The sequence below is a fragment of the Ammospiza caudacuta genome, chromosome 5, assembly GCF_027887145.1.
Source record: "Ammospiza caudacuta isolate bAmmCau1 chromosome 5, bAmmCau1.pri, whole genome shotgun sequence".
Lineage (NCBI taxonomy): Eukaryota > Metazoa > Chordata > Aves > Passeriformes > Passerellidae > Ammospiza > Ammospiza caudacuta.
Genome location: NC_080597.1, coordinates 8,830,030 through 8,855,706, shown reverse-complemented (window position 1 = coordinate 8,855,706; position 25,677 = coordinate 8,830,030). Strand labels below are relative to the sequence as shown.

At 40.5% G+C, this 25,677-nt stretch overlaps 1 protein-coding gene across 1 annotated transcript in view; it reads left to right on the top strand.

Annotated features, from left to right (window-relative positions):
- The window catches only part of LOC131557769 (potassium voltage-gated channel subfamily KQT member 1-like), a 400,618-nt gene that overhangs the window by 86,900 nt on the left and 288,041 nt on the right, over window positions 1-25,677 (top strand). The gene's annotated exons all lie outside the window — the stretch shown is intronic.

Below are 25,677 nucleotides of genomic sequence, written 5' to 3'. Positions count from 1 at the left end.
CTGTCAGAACCTGTGCATTTCATTGCTGTTCATTACAAGAAATGGCAAATTGCTTTTGGGAAAAAGCTCCCACTTGCAAATAAAATACTCTGTACTGACTTGGATGGTAAAAACTTTTTTATTTGCCACAGATGTTGTTAAATTTTAGCCAGCTTGGAATTTTATGGACAGCACAAACCTTTATTTTTCTTTTTTTTTTCCTTTTCTTTCCTTTTTTTTTTCTTTTTCCTAACTGGTACTAGTTAAATCAACCCTGGCAAAGATAAAGCCAAACTTTGACACACAAGCTTGGAATGAAAATATTCAGTCCCTTCTCATGCAAAGCCCACCAGAAACCCCAAAAGGGTTATTTTTAGCTTTTGTTTTCTCCCAGGATAGATAAATGGAATCAGCTGTGACAGAGACATGATTCACCAGCATGAAAAAGACTGATATAATCCAGAACAAACAAACAAAAGCAGAAAGGGGCTTCAGGGAACAGGGAGAGATGGGTTTATTTTTAGTTGGAGTCCATAGGTTTTGCAGACATAGGATTCCTCCTTCTCCCACCTCTGTCCTGAAATTCCAGCAACTTTTAGGCTACTAAGCAAGAGGCAGGAACAATCTCTGTTCATGTAGGAAGTCTGAAATGTAGCAGAACCCCTAATATTTCAGAATTAGCAGAATCCCTTATATTCTTAGCAGAATCTCTAATATTTCTTTCTTTTAACTCTTGCAAATATAAATTAAGACACATCCCATTTTTAAAGGTGTTTTAAAGGTAGTTGATTTAATATTTTCTAATCTGACTGCAGAAAATGGTTTTCTTCTTTGCACCAGCAACCAAAATGTTACAGCTTTGTTGTCTTTGTAGTGACAGACACCTGTGATTCTTGTAAGAGACAAAGGACACTGGACTGGTGACCAGGTCCATAATTCATTTTTTTCTCTATCTCAAGGATGTGAAGCTTTGATACATTTTGATTTTAACACAGATGGCTGGTATTAAAACCAGAGGTATTGCACGAGTCTAGAAGCAGAAGCTATTGGAAAACAATGTGCAGTGTTAGCTTCTCTTTAAAGCACAAATCTCTCCAGCTCCCATATTTCACCAGGCATCCAGCCACTGTCACCACCAGCTTGTGTTTGCTGTAGTTCAGTGAGTCTGTGTGTAAGCTCAAATTGTTGCTTTGCTTTGAAGTCCCAGTCTGTGTGTGTATTTATTACTCTTTTTCTTTTTTTATATTACTATTTTTTATTATTTTTTATCCTGGGCACAGGATTTTCCTTGAGTTATGGTGGGATGGAATCCGAGTGATCTCGAGCACATTAAGGTGTTTGCTTGCGGCTTTGCAGAATTCAGACGTTTGCAGAAATGTCTGAAGATTTGTAAAGCTTTTATGGCAAAGTTTGCATTTAAGTTAATTCTGAATCTGCCTTCTCTGTGTGGAAGCAGAATGTTCAGAGTGTCCCCCAGCAGTGCTTCTCTAAGGAGAGGGCACAAAGCTGTGGGAGCAGGAGAAATTTCTGGAGAAGACAATTGGACTCCGTAGCCCCACAACAGTAACAAATAATTGTGGGCATGACTTCCTTGCATTTTCTCCAGAAAGAGGAGAATGAACTTCCCTGCAAAAGTGGTCAGGAGCTGGCTATGAGCCTGTTCTTAATGCAGGGAGCCAAACAATCTGTGAAGTGAATTATGTTCTGTATTTAGCCATCACAGAAACCATAGGCATTGGAAGGCCTTAGAGTGAGTAGCGTTCATATCAAAGGAGGATCTTCTCCCCTGAAAACTTTATTGCTAAATTTGACCCCATTTTCCTGACAGTAGTGATTGTGGGCTTTGTTATTTACTGTAAACCTGTCAGCACCCTGAACAGGAGGTGCTGGTTTGGTGAGAGTTTACCTGTGTGTGTCAGGAGCCTGAGGGTGGCAAGTGCAGCATCTGCACCTTTAAGGTGCTTGAGCCCTGCAATAAATTAACAATTTGGTTTTGCTTCAGTAGATGACACTCAAGTTCACTTTACAAACAAAAAAGGGAATGAAATGTGAAGTTTCTTGTGGGAATTGGAGTGTTGTGTGTAGAATCCCTATTTCTGGTTTCTTGCTAGTGGCAAGAAACTCTTCAAATTATCCGGTTGTGAGCATTTTCTCTTTCAAACTTTATTATTTAGCATTTCAAGCTTTAGTATTTATTATTATTGCCTCTTCAAATTATCTGGTTGTGAGCATTTAGTCTTTCAAGCTTATGTGAATTTTGGGAAAAAACTTCAGAAACTTGAATATTTTCATAGTGAAGCTCTTTTCAGTGAGTGTGTAGGTAGGGGAAAGAGCAGTGAGTAGGGTGGTGGGTCTGTCTGAGAAGGGTGCAAGCACAGTCATAGTTATAAAACTGGATGTGTGTACTAAATATGAGCAATTTGCTGCTCTGCTAGCCTCACTCAATATTTGGTAGGGTTTACATATCACAGAGTAGGAAAAGATAGAATCTCTGGGGGTCTCTTCCATCTTGGTGTGTTCTGTGATTCTGTGTTTCATGATTCATGATGTGGCTGAAGGATATTGGTATTTTGGAATGGTTCTTATGGAAGGGAAACTTTGTACTGAGGGTGTTTCTTTTTTTCTCCTTCCATATTTTGTCACAAAATTGTGCTTTTAGCAAACTCATGCAAATTCATGGTGGCTTTAGTATCTACAGTCCCCTACTTTCTTTCCTTCCCATTGCTTGCAACTTGTTTCAGTTTATTTAAAATTTGTCACCAAAATGTCTTTTTACCAGAGCATGCTGCACCCCTTGGCCAAAGCCTATTAAAAATTTAACTGCTTCATATTATTAATATGTTAAAAATTAACGGCTTCATATTATTATTAATATTTTATAAATATTAACATTTTGATTTAAAGTCAAAGCAGTAAAAATGCACACTGAATATGTCTTACAATCCTACCCACTTGGCTTAATGCTGTCCATTAAATACTTTTTTCCAATAGGATGAGCGTGTCAAAGCTCTATTCTCACTGCTATTGTAATTTAAAAACACAGAAAAGCCCTACTACAGATTGTCTCAATTCTTGCAAGATAACAAATACCAGATGAGTTTCCATTCTGCTCAGCAGAATAAAATGGACCAAGTTTAAGGCAGAATTTAAGGTACAAAGTAGATCATAAGTTGCTATATAATGGCCTTAGTAATTAAACATAGAGATTAATTTTTTTAAAACCACAAATGACAATAATTTGAAAGACCTGTGATAATATTTCATTAAAATTCTGTGAAGGCAGTGGTACTAAAAGGGTTTTATTTCTCCATTGATCATATCAGTGAAAATCTCTTGTTGGTAAAAAACTTTCTATCATGTAGATTTTGTCTGCTGCCACAAATCAGAGAGACTTTTCTGAAATAAGAAGACAAAATAAACACAGGAAATTGCTGTTTTTCCAAGAAAGCTTTAAAAACAAGCTGCATTATGTCACTTCAGAAAATGTGAGTAAAATTAGCAGACTGGATGTGTTTGTTTTGGTGACTTTTCACTTCCTTCACTAATTCAAACATGCTAAGTTATGCTATTACTCAATAAACCAACTCTTTTTGTACAATTTTGTACAAACTGATAAAAACACACTAGAAAAAACAAAAAGGAGTGGGGGAAGGGAAGGTTTTGATCCTAGAGTGTATTTTCTGTATTTCTCTTGATCACTCTAGTGAAGTGACAGTGGCAGAGAAGTTTTCAAGACAAACAAGACCCCAGTTTTCCTTTCCCTCTTGTTTCCAAGGGCCAGAGATGAGAATGCTTATCCTTTGGAGGGAATGATACAGGTTTACCTGCACAAGTGTTTAAAATCTCTATGTTTATTCATGTAATAGATCACCCAAATGCTCTACAGAGACAACTGCATTTCATATTTAAGGTGTGTTTCCAGCCTGTGTTAATTGCTAATGTGCCCTATTCTGTATGGGTAGTAGGTAGGAATTCTTTTCACTGTCTAAATTTCATTCTATTTCTCTTGTTCTCTTTTGTGCTATTATGTGTACAGATATTACATTTAAAATTCAACAAACAATAAAAGCGATACAGGCCATGATGTAGAGTATAATCTTTTTATGGATCTGTTGCAGAGAGCAAATACTGCTGTAAAACTGACTTGGAGCAGATAAAAGTTCCCCTGGCTAAACAAAAGCTTGTTTTACTGCCTTGTTTTCTAAAGGGGAGTAGGGAAAAAGTCAGGTTAATTTTCTGTTTGAAAAGTATTTCCTTTCCTGGTTAGAGTACAAAAAAAGGACTCTCAGTTTCTGGGTTCTTTTCCTTAGTTTGGCATCAATCTTTTGCTTAGCCTGAGCATGTGAAGAGTCAGGTGATGTTATTTCCATTACACCCTGTAAAGTGTTTTGAGATATGTTGGTGAAAAATGGGGCAAAAAGCAAGTTGTTATTGCAGTTCACCTTGACCAGGTACAATCACAGCATTGTAACCAGATGCAAAGACTGTTCAGTGTGGCACTGCCAGGAAGTTCACAGCCATTATTCCCATGAAACTAAATTGAAGAAATTAACTTTGCATGATGCATGATGGTGAATTTATTTTTGGGGGGATTGCTTGTTTGGGCTGGTTTGTTTTTGTTTTTTTACCAGTAGGTTTCAGAACACTTTCCAGAAGAGAGTGTTGATGCCATTCCATTTTGCAGGTGGAATGTGGCCCATAAAGAGGGAGGTGTGCTGTATAGCTCACCCAGTGGAAGGACTAGAAAGAGAATTAAGTCCTCCTGGCCATCCCAGCTCACAGAGACTGTGATACATGCCCATATTTACTACCCATGCACAACTTTTTGTGCTCCTTTCTGGTTTTCTCCCCCTTTTTCTTTGGTGTGAGAAGACAGTCATTCAGCAGTGTAAAAAAATAAATAACTCAAAAGGGAGTTTCCTTTCTTTCTGATTCTCCCAAGTTGGCCTGTATCTTTCCCTTCTGCATGTAAATCAGTCTGAAGCTGCTTTACACAGTTATAAATAAAAGCAACAGCACATGTGCAATATCATCTCTGCACTATCCTGCTCTCCATTTGTCCCACATCATCCCAGTAATATTCCTGCCAGACAGGGCCATGCCAGCTCATGAAGAGCAATTTGTTTTCTTTTCACATGGTGCTTCAGATTCCTTAAGTAGCCTTGTGGGAAATTCAGAATTCATTTCTAGAAACAGCAGCCCTGATGCCTCAAGGGTGCTGCAGTGGTCTGGAATGCTGGCCTTTGCTGCCCACTCTTTTTTTCTTTTTTTTTTTTTTTTTTTTCCCTCTGCTGCAGTCTGCCAATGCTTCTACAAATATACCAAGCACCAAACATTGCTTTCAAATCCTGTGGTGCCACTTTGCCCCTGTGCCAGAAGCCTGAGCCTGTTGTGCACAGTTCAGCTGCACTGTGGCCATTCCTGTTTTTCCTGTTGCCAGCAGCAGGCAGGAGGAGCTGCAGGTGCAAAGCCAGCAAGAACCTGTCACAGCTGGGAAATAGCTGTGCTGGGCACCCAGCTGGGACGGGGAACAGAAGGTTTTCCCAAACTCTTTGCACTGCAGCAGCCTCCAAACTCCCCAGTGGAGTAGTCTGGTTCCTGTTGTGTTTCCACAGCAATAGAATGTGAGCTCACAAGTGGGATGAACTGGGAAAAGGTTTGCCCCATCTCTGACGTTTTGGAAGTCCTGTCTGCTCCATTTTCAGAAGATTTATGGGATTCCATGGTATTGGGGTGTTTTCCTGGTGAGAATTGTGAGAAAACTCCTATTCCTCAGCATAGGCTTCTCAGAAATTTGCACTCAGAGCAAGTGGCATCATCCACTCAAACTGTCAGTGTGGGTGAATTCACATTGCTGCCAGCTTTCCAGCACAGTGCTGTGTGTGCATGGTGGGAAAACAGGCACCAGCAGCAACAGGAATATGACCTGGATCTCCAGAGATGCCACAGGAGTCTTTGTACACCCGTGGGCTGACCCTTAGGAATGATGTTTGAGCTCTGATACACTCTGCACTGCATCCAGTGTGTTGCTCACTGCAACCACGATGTCATTTCCAAACTGTGAGCCCAGTGCTTGATGCAGGTTGTGCTCTGGGTGTCCTTTATCTCCATTTTTATGAAAGAGAGCCATGAGGAATCCTGTTTATAATCCACGAGCCACGCTCAGCCTGACCACAGGCCAGGGTGTTCCATCCAGAATTACTGCAGAGGAGTTGCTTCTTGTTGTGTGTTTGGTGATCCAAAAATCTGTCTCAGATTCCCGGGCAGCATAAATTAATACATCTCTATTAAGTTTGGGAGCGCTGCATTAATTTGGAGCAGCTGGTCCAGGGTGTGAAGCAGTGACAGCTCGTGCCCACAGCACTCTGAGGAGCTGCTTTGTGCCTCAGCCTTTGCAAACAAGTTGCTTCTGCCTTTTTCCTCCTCGCTTTGCTCAAGGGTAAAGCAATATTTTAGAAATGTATGCCCTGAACGCAATTAATACAGGATGATAAATATAGAAGAAAATCACCGTGGTAGAAATATAATTGAATCTGACTGGATAATAACTGAGCCACTTTTAATGTCTAGAGAGGTAGTCCCTAGTGTAAAATTCAGAAAGGAAATTAGCCTTCTTATGTGTCTTCCATTTCCTCTAAAGTTTGAGAGTAGAATTGCTAATGTCTTAGGATTCTAATGTCTTAATTATTGGCAATTTCTCAAAATACCCTTTGATGTGACAGCAAATAATTTTGGAAACACAGTGATTTTATATTTTTAAAGAAATGGAAAATATTCTGGGGATACTTTGCTACCAGAATAATTTGTACAAGGCTGTATAATTTTTTGTAAGGATGAATGATGAGACAGGGAGGCTAAGAACAGAATGTTTATATAGTAAGTGAACTACAGAAAAAAATAGCAACACAAAAGAAGCAGCCCATTTAAGCAAAGACCACCATGCTGAACAACAAATATCCACACTGGCTGTTCTTTGAAGTCAGACACTTAATGCCTTTTATGTCAACAGAAATCAAAGGGAAAACCGAAGCAGCGAACTTGAAAGGTTAAATTGCACATTGGTCATGGCATAGTCTGGTGTAAACTCCAAATGAACAAAAATGCAGAAAAGTTTGCTTTGGTGGTTTTTTGGAGTTTTTTGGGGGTTTTTTTGGTTTGGTTTTTTTTTTTTTTTATGAACCACTTTTGCTCAAGGACTGCATGAGCAGAGATTCTCAACAAGAGCAGGCTAAAACATAATACTTCCTTTTCCCTTCGTGATTCAATGTCAGAGGAACTGATCCTTCCCAGGAACTGTCCCCAGGCTGATGTGTAACTCTGGGAGTGCAGGAGGCACAGGGTTTGCTAAAGCTGGGAAGTGAAAAGCAGAGGGAGGCCTGCAGGTAAATGAAAGCCACTGTCATTGTCCTGCACTTCAGAGCCACCAGTGCCATTTGCCTTCCAGCACAGGCTGTGCAGGCAGCACTGACCTGTATGTGCTCAAATCTCAAGCTTGGTTTTCTTGTTGAGAGTTACAAAGATGATGCTGATCCTAACAGGTGCCATGGAGCAAATGACAGAACTCTAAGCAGGAAAAGAAACCCAGAAAAATGGATAGCTGATCTCTCAAATTTACCCTGTCAGCCTGTCTGCACACCTTCTAGACAGAATTTGGAAAATATATAAATTTCAGGGGGATGGGGAGTACCATGCTTTGATTTACGGTCAAAATTTACTGTGTTGATGCAATTATGAAAAAGTTAAAAATGTGAATTTTTAAAAAATTATTTACAATGATATCAAATGACAGAACATTTCACATTCTAACTTGTTTTAATAATTTTAAACACTTACTCTCTGTCCACTCAGAGAAACTGTGTTTTCATATGCTTCATTCCTGCATAAAACAGACCTGGAAGTAAAAATTAGTTTCTTTCAGCAGTGTATTTATATGGTTTATTTGCCTGCCTATTTTGTTGGCAATGAAATTCTGTGCTGTAAGCATTCTGTTGTTAAAAAAAGAAACATAGCATGAAGTCAGCATAAGCTGGGTAGTTGAAACTTGCTTTAGTTTTTCCCAATCTGCTTTAGTTTTTCCCAATCTATCATTAAAAATCATTAATGCAGAAAATTTGAGTGTTCTTGATAACCAAAAAAGGTTTTTTAAATGCACATGGTTATTGATGCACACGTGTGTGATTGCAAACATTTAGGACTTGATAATGTTTTAAAATACTTGCTTGTGAAAAGAACCTCAACAATACTTTTGTACCAGAATTAAGGTATCAATTTCAATATTTGTGTTTAATTAGATCCATTTGCCAGCTCAGTTGATATTGACAAGAGAATCAGCACAGGGCCCACTTTTGTGGACACACAGAATCAGCCTGAAAATATTAAATAGCATCTGGCAGTGACCTGCACTTTGTAAACCATATTTTTGAAGTCAGCTTAGCATGTTTTGTCTAAACAAACCAAGAAATTAGAATGCAGAGGAAAGAAAAGCATTCCAGCTGCAGATAAAAATAATTGCTGAAGCACTATCAGGAGACACCAAGTGATTGAGTGGAGGCAGCAAGTATTTTGTATTTTAGCTGCAAAACAGGACACCAGGAAAGAAAACAGAAGGTCTTTAATATGGTACTATCATTAAAAAAGGTTTGGTTGAGCCAGTATATTGTACACAGAGAAGTGCTATGTTTGTTAGAATGTGTATGGAGGGAACTGAGAATAATTAGACTTATAATAGGAGTTTTTGGCTCTGGTTGTGCATGGTTTCAAAGCCTCAACTGTTCTTGAATCCTTAATAAGTTAAGGAATGAGTACAGCAGAGGAGGGAGCAGGCAGAATCTGTTGGAGCAGCTTGCCCACGCCAGTTTGCCAAAATCTAAATAGCCCCTTGAAAAAAGGCTTATTTTTTGCTGATGACATCATTCCTGCCACTGTCAAAGTGTGACAAGTCTTGGCTTGCCTGAAGAAGAAGCAAAAAACCTTTCCAAAACTGACACTGCACACATCTAAAACATATACAAGGACTACTATGAATGTGAGATATTTATGCCCTCTTCTCATGCTACATATTTTCATTCACAAATAGGTTTTTTTCTCTGAAGCATTTTGACTTTGTAAATCAATGCATTTTTAATACCTTTGTGATTTCATTATGGCTGCCTTAGCTTGGGCACAGGACTGTTTTGATATCAATGCCCACAACACGCCTTTTTCTATTGTAGTTGATTTTAAGGTCACTGGAAACGTCTGTATAAAGTCAGGAAAGCCACAGGTATTCCTGGAGGTGATCTTTATGCTTGATTTCCACAGCACCGTACCACTCTTATCTCTTTATTTCTTTTCCCTTTGGATTTCTTATTCCTTCTGATCTGAAGGAATATGGGGAGGATGCTCTGTGAATGTGTTTTTCCACGCTCATATGATTTGCCATTTTCAGCATCATCCCCAGCTGTGAATTGTACAATGAATAATTAATGTTGAATGGTGACCTTGAACCTCATAAAGCTGATTAGTAAGACAATGCATCTGGGAGAACAACTTTAGGACTGTGCTTGTAAAAGAATATCAAAACAGCTTAACACAGTAGGGAAAAGCCCCCTGGAGCCCTTTTAAAACCAATTGCCTACAAATACTTCTAAAAAGAACAACTCCATAGTAGGGGGAGGAAAAAAAAGTGTAAAAATCCTATGAAGTTCAGAAAATAAACCAGCTTTTATACTTAATTGCAACAGAGATATTTGCAGTTAGACACTGTATGGCATTACAGAGAGAGGGTACAGACAGCCAGAATAAAGCATTTTTGTCTTTTCTAGTTCAGATTGTTACGGCACACTTGTTTTCTAGTTCACTGGATCCTAAACCCATTCATAAACAAGGACAGCTCCCTGATACTTCAAAGCAGAAAATATTTGCCCCTGTTCCCAGTTGCAGAGGCTGCTGGCAAACTGCTTAGAAACCCAGGAAATTGTTATTCTTGCATGCTGGCAAAGATGAGGGTGATGGAGATTTCAGGAGGAGTTAATGCTTTCATTTTTCCTGAAAAAGAGTGAATGTGTAATTTTGAGAAATGGATCTTTGTTTTTATTTCTATTAAATGACATTTGTCATTTGTCATTTGTTAGCAAGCAGACAGGAAACATTGAGTTTGTTATGGAAACATGGCATGGTCCAGTTGTGCCCTACAGCAGCCTTAACTCAGGCAAATCTCTTCATATTACTTTTCTAACCCACTTTATAAGCCCTAAATCTGGAATACCTAATTGATATATTAACTTTGTTTTTCTTCACAGCTCATTTAATCTGGTAATACTTGAAAGAATTTAGCAGTATCTTTATGTTAAATGATTTGATCTAGCTCAAGAAATAAATGTCACTTAATTATAAAAGGTTGTGTTTCCCAACACTTTTGGAGATTTTATTCCAATTTTGGCTGATTCCAAAACAAAAATATTTCAAAATTTCATGGTTTGGAAAACATCTGCTCCTCAGCCTTAGCCTCTAAATAATCAGCACTGGTATCTTAGAAAACTGAATAAAAAGCCCATACACCTTCAGGGCAATCAAAAGTATGCCCAGATTTGGGCTCAATTTGGCAAGTAGTTTGTCAGAGATGATGATTCATTCCATAGCATCACTTAAATGTTTGTAATATTAATGTCTTCATTTTAATAACCACTACCAAAATAGTTAATCTGAAAGCAATGAAAAATTTAGATATAGATTCAAATTATTTTTACACTGGAGTGTATAACACAGTACAGTGTTCAATCACTTTCAGGTAGACTTCCCTTTTTTTACTGAATTGGTTTCATTATGGAAGTAAAAGCAGGTTGTGTTCTCTAAAACCATAGGAGTTCAACAGTGCAGATCTAACAGGTTTTAAAAATCTTGCTACAGTTTTAAAACATGCTCGGTAATTTTCTCAGTATAGGGAAAATTGCAGTGGTTCAATTTAATGTGCTTATCAATCCTTTTATAAAATAACACTTTGCTGAAGCTACTATGGATTATCCAAAAATGGAGCAAATGTTTTGTTTTGTGTGTGTGTGAGTTTTTGTACAAACAGATTAGGATAAAATATTTTTATTCCTAATTGAAATATGAAGCTGTCATGAAAAGTAAATTGTATTTTGAAAGTTATTTAACTTTTAGATGGTTCCTGCTTTTACTTCCATGGCAATGTCATTCAGAATTTTTAAGGAGTCTCTGAAATGCATGAAGATTCTATTTGCCAAATATTTGAACATAAAAGAAATTAAATTATATTAAATCTTTTTATTTTAGTTATGAACAGGGGAATCTATAGAAAGATTCACAAGGAATTCTGTTCTTGGGGAGAAATTTTTTTTTTGTAGTGTGGAAGTAGAAGTGACTCTCAGAAGTGGGCAAGTTGTGCCTAAGCAGTTTGTTCACCCTCTTTGCTTTCTGTGACACAACAGAGGGAGTGCAGGGTGTTGAAGACTTGCCTCTGTTTTTCTGACACCTGCCAGCCCCCCAAGATCAAATCTGTTGTATGCTGAACATGGGAGAAATACATGGGGAATAGGTAGGCTGAAATCCTCCTGTGCTGCTCCAATTTTGTTGTAAGGTTTGAGCAAAGTTTAGAGAGGATTGATGGCATTCTTACCCCACATGGCTGAGTTTATTCTGCTTGAATGTCAACCAGCTCAACTCTACACCCTTTTTTATTGTGTTGCTTTTTGGTGTCTTTCTCCTGCCCTCAAATGTTGCACTATCAGCCAAGAATAACTTGAGGCTGAATTCAGCACTGCTTTTAAATGTTTTCAAAACATTACAGGAATGTATCTGATGTTTTTCATTCTAGATGCAATTTTAAATTTATTTTTTTAAGGTACTTAGTAAAGCTAACAACTCCCTGAAAGCAGCAAAGTGCTGGTGATGGAGCAGAGGAGAGCAAAGGTTCTGAACCCAAACCCAAGATGCTGCAGGAGAGGCTGCCTGGCAGCTCTTTGGGTTCAGGCCCCTCAGCTTCCAGAAGGATCTTTGTGTCAATGTAGGCTAGTTCTGTTCCACTTGTATTGACAAAAATCTTACTAATATCAGAGAACTTAGGCTTTTCCTGCCCTGAACCTTGTGTATTTATCAGCACTCATCACCTTCATTTTATTATAATTGACTCCTTTTCTGACTGTGATCTATTCACAGATGACATTATGAACATCATCATCCAGCAGTTTCACCCTGAAATTTAATGGGTGATAATGTATGGAATTTTATTTGCATTTTTACTATTGCTTTTTCTTTATGCATCAGGCAATATTTGCTGAGCAGGTCTTGGGTGGAGTGAGACAGGAAAGGATAGTAACTCAGGTAATTATAATCTGAGAATCCCAGGATGGGTCAGTTTGGAAGGGACCACAGTGGCTCATCTGGTCCCACCTCCCTGCTCCAGCAGGGCCATCCCAGAGCACAGGACTGTGTCCAGAGGGTCAGGAATATCTGCAGTGAGGAGACTCCACACCCTCTCTGGACAATCTGTTCAGTGCCTGGGCCCTGCCCAGGACAGAAGTTCTGCCTCATGTCCAGGTGGAACCTCCTGGGCTCGGTCCCTGCCCGTGGCTCTGGTGCCATTGCTGGGCCCTGGAGCAGAGCCTGGGCCCTGCTCTGAGCCTCCTGCACACAGGGACACCCAGGGCTGAGGGCCCCTCTCAGCTGGGGCTCCTCTCCAGCCTGCACAGCCCCAGCTCCCTCAGCCTTTCCCTGCCAGGGAGATGCTCCAGGCCCTAAACCATCTCTGCAGCCTCTGCTAGCCCCAATCCAGGAGCTCCATGTCCCTCCTGTGCTGCTGATCCCAGAGTGGACACAGCTGTCCAGATGTGCCTCACAGGGCTGGGCAGAGGGGCAGGATCACTCCTGACCTGCTGGCACTGCTCTTCCTGATGGACCCCAGGGTCCCGCTGCCCCTCTTGTCCCCCAGGGCACTGCTGGCCCAGGGACAGCTCCTTGTCCACCAGGTCCTTCCCCACAGAGCTGCTGTCCAGCAGGTCAGCCCCACACCTGTACAAGTGCTCAGGGCTGCTCCTGCCCAGGTGCAGGACCTGCATCTGCTCTTGGTGAATCTCAGAGGGTTCCTCTCTGCCCATCTCTCCAAGCTGAGTCTCTCTGAAGGGCAGCACAGCCCTCAGTGCTGTCAGCTGCTCTTCCCAGCTTTGTGTCATCAGGGAACTGCTGAGGAGGCATCGACCCCTCAGACAATCTCTGATGAACAAGTTAAACAACATCTCAGAAACAACATCTCAGTTCCACCCTGGCTTAGGCTTGCACTGCTCCCACAGAAACTGCAGCTTCTTCTGTGAGAATCATGTTTGGGCACTCCCAGGCTTGCAGTGGCATTAATGGACATTAATGACCTCACAGATTTCATTATTAATATCTATTGTCATGAAACAGTGGAGGAATCCCCCCATGAGCTGTATGGAATTTAGTACATCTCCCTAGTAAGTTCATTAGGAGTGAATATTGAAAAGATTTTCCATCCAGTCTACAGCCCATCCAAGTCTGTGCATGGCTGCAGATTCTGCCTTTGTGCAGCAATTTGATGGCTGTGCTGTGCCAGCTGGCAAAAGACATTATCCTGAAGGATTTCAGCATCTCAGGTTGGAGATGAAGTCTAGGAGAAATATGTTGTAGTTTTCAGCCTCCTCCAGGCATCAATTCTCTCATTTTCAGTCCCTCAGCTTGAACCAAGTCATCCTGCCAGGTACAAATGGTGAGAACAGGACCTGTGCTCCTGAAGAAAAGCAGTAGGAAATCTGACAGTAAAATTATTGGGCAGGGAACTAACCCAGGCATGTCAGGCTTCATTAAATTTTAGAATCTGTGTTATTTGATAAGGAGACAAGCACAGCCCCTGATGATGGTGTTGGGTTGTGAATTATTCAGTGAGACCTGATCATGCAGCTTGTTTTTACTCAGATCATTAAGCAACTGTGAGATAGATCACCAGTAGTCTTGCCCTGGAACACTTAGCTGTTTCAATTATCTCAGCTGCAGTTTTCTTCTGAAATGTTCAGATTCTTGAAATTAAACTGACAGCTTAGGTCCTACCAACTGCCACCTTAGTGAAGCAGGAAATTCTGTGGTTATGGACTTTACTGTGATTGATGTTTTATTTTTCACAGTAATTGATTGCCATCACAACTTGGGTCATTTAGAGTAGCTGGTTGTGTGATGTTTCTATCAGGTTTTCTTTGCTCTCTTGGAAAATGCCCCAGTTTGGTTTGGGATGAGTCACATGTAAGAGTTGAAAATCTGTTTATATTCTTGCATTGTTTCCAAAGAGACAGAAATGGAAATCAAGATTTGAAAGCTAATAGACAATAAATATAATAGCTAATGTCAAAATTACACAATATTTCATTCCATGTTGTTTGATCTACTTGCTTGATTTGCTAAGGTAAAAGGTAAAAATTGCTCAAATTTAATGAAAGAGAAATTTCATCGGAAGGATCTGTTTTGCACCCTGCAGTAGCTAAATCAGAAAATTCATATAGTTCCCAGAGGAAATGTTATAAATTAGTCTTGTACAGTGTTACTGTACAAAACTGGCAAAAACAGTAGGGTATAAAACAAGAGTCGAAAAACTGTTTAAACAATGTGAACGCATTACAAAATTTGTGCAACAAAAACTAAACTAAAAGCTGCCATGCTGGGTTGGGTTTTTTTCTGTCCCAATAATATGATTTCCCTTACATATTTTATTATTAATTTAATAATATCAGGAAAAAAACCATATTCATTCTGTCTGCATGGAGATGTGTTGCCTTTTTTGTTCTCTTACCTTTCATGCATTCAGCTCTCATCTCCAGTTAACTATACTATAATTTAAAATAGATTTATACAATTTAGATTTAATTAATGGGACAATGTTCACTTGTATATAGTTTTATAGAGTAATTGCAAAGCAGTGACTCATAAGGCTTTATCATGGAGCTACAGGAAGGAGTTTGGATATAGTGGAGATGATTTGCCAAGTAGATGTATTATATCCTGATGAATGCAGATATAAAAACCACTCTTTTTTGCTGACAGGTAATGAAATGGACTTTGAGACTGATTTCATTCTGAAAAGGGAAATATTCAATATTTCAATATTCAATATTAAAATTCAAATCCAATCAATATTGAAATATTCAAATTCAATCAATATTTAATATTAAAATTTAAATATTCAATATTTTTCAGCTGAAAGTCCCCGTTTTCCCTCTCAGGAATGCAAAGTGCAGAGAAGTATCCAGGCAATGGGAGGTACTGAAACTACAGAGCAGCTTTTGTACTCCAAGCAAAAATAAAAGTGGGTTCTTTTCACAGCCCGGCCTGATGTATATGCTGGCAAAATAAATCAAGTCCTGGCCAGCTACAGATAGTTGGAATACTTTCCAGAGAACTCCATATACCAGGAGTCCTGTAACTAACCACACTATCAAAAGAGGGGTTTCCTATGAAACTGCACGGGACATAGGAAGCAAATTAATTTGTGGTTTTATTGACAAACGTTATCTGACACAACACCATGCTGTATCGTTGCAAAAATTACTGAGTGAAAAAGGTTGGAAGAGATTGGCAAGGAGTGTCTTGTGAGTATGAATGAACTTAACATGTGCCAGCCACGGGTAGGTGGAATGTGCCACTTAACAAATTATTCTATTTTTAGCACCCAAACCTTCCTCATACGCTTCCAGTCGGGAGAGTGCGCGGTGTGTATGAGTGAGGATTCCAAAGGGAGCTGCCTTTCCCTGGGCTCTCCAGGCTCTGGCTCTGCACAGGGAAGGATCCCAGGGCAGCAGCAGCAGCACGGGGCTGGCCCCTGGCTGCAGCCATGGTGTGGAATTTCCCCGTGCTCAGGATATTATTTAGACAGCAGCACACTTACAAATGTGTCGTAAAATTGGACGCCTGCCGGGGGGAGGCTTGGGCCTCCTGGTTTACTTACTAAGCCCATGTTTCAATGGAGGAGCAAATTTGATTTTTCTCCCCCCCTCCCTCTCTTCTTCTTTCTCTTTTCCCTCCTCCCCCACCCCTCCTTTGCTAAAGAGGCATCAGTGACTGGTGAGAAGAACTGACCAACTTGACCTCCTCTCCCACTGGTGGTCATGAGAATAATACAGGAGGGGGTCAGAGGTCAGCTTTTGAATACTCTTAGGAGCTAATTTATTACAAGGAGGGAGTTTCACATTGGCTGAATTATTTTCTTGAAGAGAAGACCACACTTGAGTTTGTTTATGCCTTGTGTTCATTGGGAGTTCTCTTTAGGAGCCTGCCCATGCACCTGTGCAGAGCACAATAACAGCCCTTTTCTGCAGGGCCAAATAGCCCCACAGCCAGAGGCAAAATGGGCTGGCCTGCAGCACAACCTGCACTTATTTCATTACAGAATGGAGTCCAGAGGGGCTTTCCATTGTAATTCCCTCTTCCCACCCACTTCTTTTGCCCTTGTCCTGCTGCTGGGTGTTTTTTGGCTGGTGGAACATGGGGAAGCTGGGATGGGGGAGGAGGGAAGGAAGAGGAGTGCATTTGCACAGACAGCATGCTGAGAAATAAAGGCTGAACTCCCTCAGGAAATAAGGATCTGGCTTTCCTGGAAGTCAGTGACAGTAAGAGCTGTCATTCTCTCAGTGCTTCCATTTGCTGTTGGGGTACACGGAAATTATACATTCTGCTTGCATTTCTAGCTGCCTTAGCTGCCAGGAGCACTGGGTTACCTTATGACTTATGAGTTTGGAAATTATTTGCCTGGATTTAAATGTCCTGGCTACATTTAATCTCTCTGCTGCTCGGCTACAGCCCAGCAACCTCCTCTCTGTCATCCCTCTTGGTTTTGTACAGTGTCTGGTGATATCTCAAGCATCACTTGCCCTCAGACAGGGCAGCTGTGGCTGCATATTCTATTGAGACTCCCATTATCCAGAAAATCTTGACCTTTTGCAGTGATTTTTCTTTTTACAAAACAACCTCCAGCCTTTGTTTGCAGTTTAAAGAAGGTCTTTAGTGTGTTAGGAGGTGCTGTGCATTAAGCTCTCTGGGCACTGAAATCTGTAACTTTGCCTGAATGTTCTACTGATTTAAATTTGTCCAGATTGTTGGGGGAAAATCTCTGAATGCCAATTCCATGTAAACAAAGCAACTTTCTTTTGAACACAGTGGGAATAGGAGGCTGAGCCTTCTCAGCACTGAAACCTGGGTTTGTTGGGGGAGTTTTACATATTCTGCATTTTCAAGCACCAGGACTAGGTAAAGCTCAGGCTTTGAATGTGCTCATTAGCTTTGTCTGAGCAGGAAAGAGGTTGGAGCCACTCTGGGGATCTTGAGAACAAATTACGTAGCTCCCAGAGCTGAAGTCAAATTTAAGGAAAAAGACTTTCTGCCTGCAAGATTTCTGCCTGTCTCTGCAGTTGGTATTTTGTCTTAAATATCAAGACAATTTTCCTGCTAGAATTTTGGAAGGGGATTTACAGCCATTTAGCAGATATTGCTGGCAAACATTTATAAGTTATATGATGAAAAGCTTATCTGCACAGACAGAAGAGCAGACAGGTTTCCCTCCCTGGGCTTTCCCAAGGCTGTCATAGGGGAACACCAGTTCCATGGTCCATCAAGGTGAGAACAGAGATTGAGGGGATCACAGCCTGGGGTTTGGTGCTCATTTTGGGGTGCAGCCTTCTGGTTTCAGCCTTGAGGAGTTAGTTTAATATCACCTGAGGGAGTAGTGGGTTGCACAGCTGTGTGGGTGCCTGTCGCTGACAATAGTAAAAAATCTTACAGAACATTATCAGAGTAAGGGCTGTGACGATAAAACCACAGACCACAGTGATGAAACTGAAAGGAAATAAGTACATTTCAGTGTAGATCTAGAGGGAAGAAAAAACCAAAAACACCCAAACATTTTTCCATGCTCCTCAAACATGTGGAGTCAGAGATGAGTCCCAAGACTCCAGAAAACAAGCACCCTCCTGGCAGAGGGTTGCACCCAGATATTCACACTTACACCAGAACATCTGAGCAGCATCCTGAGTCAATGAACAGGAAGACATCTGGGAAATGGTTCTGCTGTGCAGAGGCTGGAACTGAGCCTGTGCTCCCCACTCCACCATTCCATGCTGCGGCGCGTGGGCCTGGCCCGTGTTCCCCTGATTTTGTCCTTCAATTTATGGGATCTGGAGGTCAGAAGCTGCCATCTCTCCCACCTGCACTGTGTCCAGAGCCCTCAGAGCAGTGTAAATGCTGGGATCTGCCAACTGAGGTTTCCATTCCGTGACACAGGGGTGCTGCTGCTGGGCTGGGCCTGCATTGTTGTTGTGGGCACCGACCCACAAACCTTTATTCAAAGCGTGTTTCTGCTTTGTTTCATATTTTCTCTGCTGCTTTCACTGTGCCAGGGGTTGATTTTTCTGTGCTTACAGAAGAGCCTTCACAGGGGTTCACAGGGGTTTTACTGATAAAACCCAATCAGGGAAAGCAGAGCTGAGCCAGCCTGTTGGCATTGAGCAAAACCAGGCTGGACACAGCACCCACATCACTGCTGCTGGAGGCCTGGCATGGCCTGGGGTTTGCCAGGATAGCTGGATTGGATTGGATTGGATTGGATTGGATTGGATTGGATTGGATTGGATTGGATTGGATTGGATTGGATTGGATTATCCACATGCCAGACTTCCCCTGTTGACTTCCCAGAGGAAGGAATTTCTGCACCCATGGAGTTCAACAGCCATAACAACACCGTGTTAGTAGTTGATGTTGATATATCAATTTTGCGCTTTCGTTGCTGCTCACACCTGGTGGAGCCTGGCCAGTTTCAAAGTGGTCATGTCTAGGAGTAAAATGATACCTAAAGCTTCCTCAGAGAGTTGTCAAACAAGGATGTTACAGTTTGTTTCACTCTTGATCAGCAAGGACATATGTTCAAATGTGTTTCTTCCATTTGAATTTCTTAGGGATACAAGGAGCAGGCTCAGTAAATCCAAAAGTTTGAAATTAAATTGGCTGCAGTTTATATAAGTGTTTAATATATAGAAACTCTGGTTCTATGCAGAATTAAAGCTGGTTTTTAATTTAATTAACCTAACCATCAAATAATTACATAGACAATCTCATGAGCATACTTAACGTTTTGTTTATTCATATGTAACAGCTCTCTGCTTTATTCCCTCCTGGGAAGACTTTATTTCTTTTTCTACACTTTCAAAATACAGGCACTTCAGCAGCTTAGCTGAATTAACTGATAATGAATATTTGATGATAATGAATATTTAGTAAGCATAATGATCTGTGGGGTTTTGTTATTTTATTATGTCAGTAATACTGAGAGTCTGTATGGATCACTCACTCTCTTTTCATTTACACTGTATTCCATTCAAGGAAATCTTGATTTCTAGGAATGAACTTACAGTTTATGACTGACAACAACTTATTTTTGTGTTCCAGCATCAGGATGTTTTGCTGAAGCACTGTGGTAGACAGTAAGGTTCTTCATGTCTGTTCTACTTTGGAAGGTCACATTCCCTGTTTTGATTTATAACATTTTACCTATTATTAGAATAGCCAATCTGCCAGATTGAAAATTGGGAGCCATGAAGGTTAAGAAAGATTTTTATGCTGGCTGAAAGATGTGTAAAAAAGTAAACAGTGGTTTAATAGTGGATCACCTGCCCTGTATAACCAAAAAAACCTCTAATCTCCACTTATAACTGATATCCAGAGGCAATAATTAAATTATTCTTCCTGGAATTTGGTTCTGTCACAAATAAGTCAAGTCACACCACCTTATCATCAAACTAAGCATTTATAATATTTGACAGCCTAGGGAAAGGTAACTATTGATACATCTATTTATGTTGTTTTGGATTTTTTTTTAAATTGTTGTCAAGCCTGCTTTTTCTAGGTTCATTTAAAAAACAGCTTACTGAGCAGGGTTTTTGTTAATTTACTAATTCTAAAACTTTTAGAAGGGAGAGCTCTGCATGAGCAAACACTTTGTGTACATCCATACAATCACTCACCCTGTTAAAAAAATAATTACCCTTTTCTAAGGGAAAAAGATACATTTCTGCAATAAGAAGTGGAAGAGTTTCATAATTGTGTCTTGTCTGGAGAGCTGCTGGTTGCTTGGCTGGTGTGCTCCTGGGTTGTATGCTGAAAATATCCCAGTTTGGCAGGGACAGCTGAAATTAAGGCTTTCATTGGGTGAGGGCTGTTTGCAGGGTCTCCTGCTGAGCCTGCTAAAACAGATATTGTGGGGTAATTTCTGGAGTTTTGCCAGTTGCAAACAGGGGGCCCCAGCAAGCCTATTAAGGTAGGAATGAGGTTGGAATGCCACACTTTGCTACGCTCTGTTTTCCACTGTCCCTGCTCTGCTGACCACCAGAGGAAAAATAAATTAGTTTTTTTTTTTCCTCTATAATGTCTGCCATCCCTTATTACATGTTGTAATTTATAAATAGTTCATCTGATTCACTGTGATTTTATTTATTTTTCTTAGCACAGAATAGAATAATAAATACTTTCTCATTGACCTCCCTCCTTGCCTCTGCAAGTAGCAGGACAAGATGTCATACATCCACTTTATTTTGTTGTGAAGCCATAAATCTTTATTAGCCTTTTGCTGATGTTGTTTAGGAGGATCAACATTAAAATGCAGCTTTTGCATACTATTTTAGTGTTTTAAAGAATGTTGTCATTAAATAGTCCTGCCAAACTGGCTCATTTAGGGTTCACTGAAGTGTTGTGTCTCAGCCATCCATTGTGAGACTGATTTTCTTGTATGGTGGGAAGTGTGGCTCAGGACAGAAACAGAGTTGTTGCCTTAAAATTGGGAAAGGCTACTGCTTTACCATAGTACTTGCTGAAGGTCAGGCAGTTTGGAGTGTGGGTGTCCAAAAAGGAGGTTTTCCAAGGACTGGATTTATTAAATCAATAACTTTATGTATCTGAAACAGATTCCTTGCAATGTGGCATAAAGCATGAGATGCAGAAGTTTGGAAAGGAATGTTTTGGCTGGAATTTTTCTAGGGGCGGGGAGCATTTGGTTTGGGTTTTTTTGTTTTTTTTTTGGTGCAGGTTGTTAATCTTGGAATAATTTAGCATTAAAGTACTCTACTGTATTTTGCACACAGATCTGGTTTAACACACAAACTGAATAGCCTATTGCTCTTTTCTTCAAGGTTTCAGAGCTAGATTTTATAGGTTTTGGCAGTCTATACCTAGAAGTCTCAAAATTTTTCTAAAAGCAATATCTCATGGCCATAAATTATCACAACCATTTTAGGTTTGTAAAAAGCCTACATAAATCTCCCTGTAAGCACAACAATAAAAAGTGAAAATGTGTTTAGTAATGTTTCTTGGGTCACCATTGCTCTGAGTTGCATGTAACAGTACCCTAAAAACTACAACTGGAAGCCTATCTTATTACCTATTTGTTAACTCCCACCATAACATACTGCAGTAATAAAATCACTAAGCTGTGCTGTTTATTGCCCTTTTGATATGTGGCAACACAAGTGGACCACAGGCACTCTAAGATAAAACAGGAGGAGGCTGTTTTTCAATATTAATAGTGCAGATGTCAGATCCTTGCCTCCTTGGAGCCAACAAGCCAAGTCTGATTGTTGTGGTCTTTCTGAGCAGTTGATTTCATGCAACCTCTGGGCTCCTTATTTGCTGGTAGAGAGAGAGCATTGCTCAACACATGGCTGGCATCACTCTCAGTCATTCTGGGAGAACATTATCTAAATGACTGAGCTGTTATTGGAAACATCCCTGCACGTTCAGCTGTGCTCTGTGCTTTGTGAACCTATAGGAAAGCACAGTTCTTGCTTCAAAGAGCTCATAATGAGGTTCAAAATAAGGCCCACCACATCAAAAGAGAGATACAGGACAGGAGGGAGGGAAGACGGGGAGAACTGAGCTGCTTTTGTCCACTGGGGCCCAGCAGCACCAGGCCTTTAACTCCTCACTGCTCTGAGCTGCTCAGTGTAAGGGTTTTAATTGTGGCTGCTGCAGCCAGTCCCCTTTCCCAAGAGTGTGCCCCAGTTTGCAGCAGGACTTGATCTGAATCCAAGCCCTGCTCTGTTTCCTCAGCAGGGCTGTGACCCAGATCCAGCAGCAGCTCAACAGCTGCACAGCACCCGCTGCTGCTCAAGGAAGTGCCCAAAGCCAGCCTGGAAGGGCAAAAGTTGGATAAGATTTCTGCTGTGCACCTGAGCTGCTGCAATTGCACTTGATTACACTTAAATGCAATTAAGTAATTTAATGATAACCTGCCACGGGCATTTTTTTCACCCAGTTCTCCAATTGCCCCATGACTTTACATAAATGTTGTGATGTGATGGTCATGTCAAGGTTTTTTCACATTCTTATTTTTCACATAGTCACTGCAAAAGATAAAATATTGTGTTGTTCAGTTAATGATGATGCTGGTATGTCCTTGCCAGGTGATTGACAGGCAGGAAAGAATGAATCTTTAATGTGTCTTGGCTTTTAATACTGATAAAAAAATATACCTTTGAAACACTGGAGAAGGTCCAGTCAGGTTGTTGGCTAGAAAAATGTGGGATTCCTTTTTTTTTATTCTGTATGAGTGTGGAAAACTGAGTTGCAAGTTTCTCCACCATAGTCAGCAGGGCAGGCAGCTAAACCTGTCTGAATACAGGTCTCCCACTGAATACTCAGTAAATGACAAAGCAGGTATGGTATTAAAGGGGTCCCATCCTCATTTTTTATCAGAGAATTCTTGCCAAGGCTGAGGAATTTCCCATATCACAGCTGATGGGAACCTGCCCTTTAGGGATTTTTGTTTTCAGCTCAAAATTTTGTTTTTTCTCACAAAACCACTGAAAAATGTGGTTTTGGAAGCTCTTTTCCAGAGGTGATGATGGAGGAGGAGAGGCAGTAGATATATGCTATGGATACATCTCAGAGTAGAAAAAGCATCATCCTACACAGCTCACAGAAACTTAATTTTCTTTAGTATCTGGAGCTGGAGGCTGCACATCCTGGAGTAAATGATGTAGTTAAAAATTGCTGTAAAGTAGAGTTCCGTGAGGCATATCTCAGTATTAGCTCAGCTGTCCATTTGTTCTACTGGCCACAGAGGTTTTCTCTGTGCTCCCAACACCCTCACATTTCTTTTTCCTTGACCTTTGGGGAAGCCCTGCATGCTCAAAGCCTCACATAATCAGTGTCCCTTTAAGGGCAGCTCAAACCTGAGCCTGCTCCTGTTGGATTTGCTGTGTTCTCTGTGGCAGATGATCTTTCATCCCTGTATGTGTGCCAATGCTCCTGCAACTGCAGTTGCTGCAATCCCCTTTAGTAAAAGCAGGCCTGAAATAGGGGTGTTCAGACAGCACAAACCCCTGCCCCCAATTCTTGTATGAACGCTTTATTTTGACTGCTGAAATATTTTATAAACAATATATATTGCAGGTACTTTTCAGCTGTTCTAACCATTTCTAATGTAGCAGGTTACTCACTGTAGATAATTGTCTTGCAAAATGATAAAATCACCAAACCTTCTAACTCCTACTAGCTTGTAGTTGTTCTATCACACAATTGGATTTGAAAAATGCTGTAGGAGTGAAAAACGGCAACTTTAGTGCACAGCTAGCTTCTGTTTGTGTAAGTGAAAGCTCTGTCTGTCCTGTAGCTCTGTCCTGCCCAGGTGGAGACTTGGCCATTGAGTGTGAGAGTTTGGGGGTGAAATTCAGCCTTTGCCCTATAACAGTGCCAAAATCCCCATCAGGTCACTTTACAGGTGTCAGCTTTTTGGCCAAGGAGAAAATTAAAATTCTTCCTTCCATTCTCTTGCCCCATGCCCTATCTGTGACTGACCTTGTTAATTCCCAAGTCAAGCAAGAAGGTGATTCCCTACTTTCCACTACTCCTCAAAACAGAGAGAGAAAAGTCGTGCCTGGGAGTGGTTGGCAAGAGAAAAAAGGGAGTTGGGAATCTGTTTAAAGCAAATTTTAAATCAATGTGCACAAGAGATGCAGAGGGCGCTCAGACACCAAAGGAATAATTGGTGCTTTGAGCTGCTCTACTTCAGTTTGTGCCCCATGACTCTGTAAAACCTCGTGTCCTGTAGTTAAAATTACTAACCAAGTGATTACACCTTCAAGTGAACAGTGTCTAAAGGTTTGTTCACATTTTGGAGGGTGTTTTTGTTGTTTTTAGGAGAATGAAAGCAACTCAAAGGGATATGTATTGTAATGTGCTTTCTTAAACTCCAGAAATGGCAATAATAGTTGAATTTTATTTGAAGAATGAAAGACAGCAGCCTTTGTGTACAAAGCATTCCCTTCTTTCTTAGGTATAATGTTTCTAAAATTTTGACAGTGTTATGCTTGGAAATGTAACTTATTCCTTTGATAAAATATTTAAAGGTACTTAAGTTTGTGCATTTGAATACCTAAAACCAAAACTCACCTCTAGTATTGGTGTGTGGCCTAAGATTTCCTGACAACTGTCTGCAGTATCTCAACATTCCCATGTAATAATCAAAACTGTCTCTTTTATTCTCTTAAACTTAGGCTTCAGAACCTGGTTAGAGGAAAACAGAGTTATCTTGGCTTTCTCACTTTTTTCTCTCATATATTTATTTAAACCAGATTTTAAGAGTGATCAGCATCCACAAGTATGAAATCTGTTCTTTTCTGTTCACTCAGCATGGAAGTGTAAGATTTAACTTTTTCCAGCTCCAGTTATCAGTGCTGAGTTTCTTTTTGTTGTTTGTCAGCTTTTTTGAGAATCTACCCTTGACTATGCCTGTATGATTAGAGATGATGTATAGAACAATACCTATAGTGAAGAGGCACTCTCCTTTTCATTTTTTAAAAATGTTTATAGTTCTGCCAAATGTTTTCATTTAGGTTGAAACTATCCAGTTGTATTGCTATGTGGAAGAAGTGTTTTCTCCAAACTTGAGCCTGTTCATGTTTGCTTTTCTGGCTGAGGAAAATATTTTTTCATATGATGCACACATAGAAAAGCACATACATAGTATATTTTAAGTTATAGTGTGGTTGAAATGGGAAATAATGAGGATGATGATGATGATGATGATTGATGATTGATGATGATACTAATTTGATCTCCATCCAGAGGATTGTGGAGTTTTTGAAAGGTCATAATCCCTGGTCATACATCTCAAGGAAATCTGTTTTGGTGTGACTACATTACACCAAATGTAGTTACACCAGGGCTTGATGAAAACAATTTGTGCAGGCACACTGGCCTTTTTTATGCTTTTCCACCCTTTGATCTTCTTCCTTGCAAGGATCACTCTCCATTCCATTGATCCTGTGCATTTAAGAAGGCTGAGTTGGCTTCCATTTGTGTTGCAGTGATGGTCTGCAAGGTGAGAGTTTGAGGGTTTGTCCTCTGCAGCCCTTGTCTGTGTGTTCTGGTTCCTGACAGATACTTCATAGTTTTTCCAGAAGCTGTAAGAAGTTACTGCTTAAATGAATATTCCATATCTGTGGCATGTGAAGGCATGAGAAAAAGGCATTGCTGTAATTCAGCTCTCACGTGTCGTGGCTGAGCTGCACCAATCACATTTTCATGGTTTCCCAAGGAGAGGAGGGCTGTGAGATCATCCCATGTCTCTGGTTTTGGCAACCTCCTCCCTTCCTCCCCCTCTCTCTCCCTTTGTCTTCAGCAATGACTTCTGAACCCCCTGGCTGAGTTCAGTCTCATTTT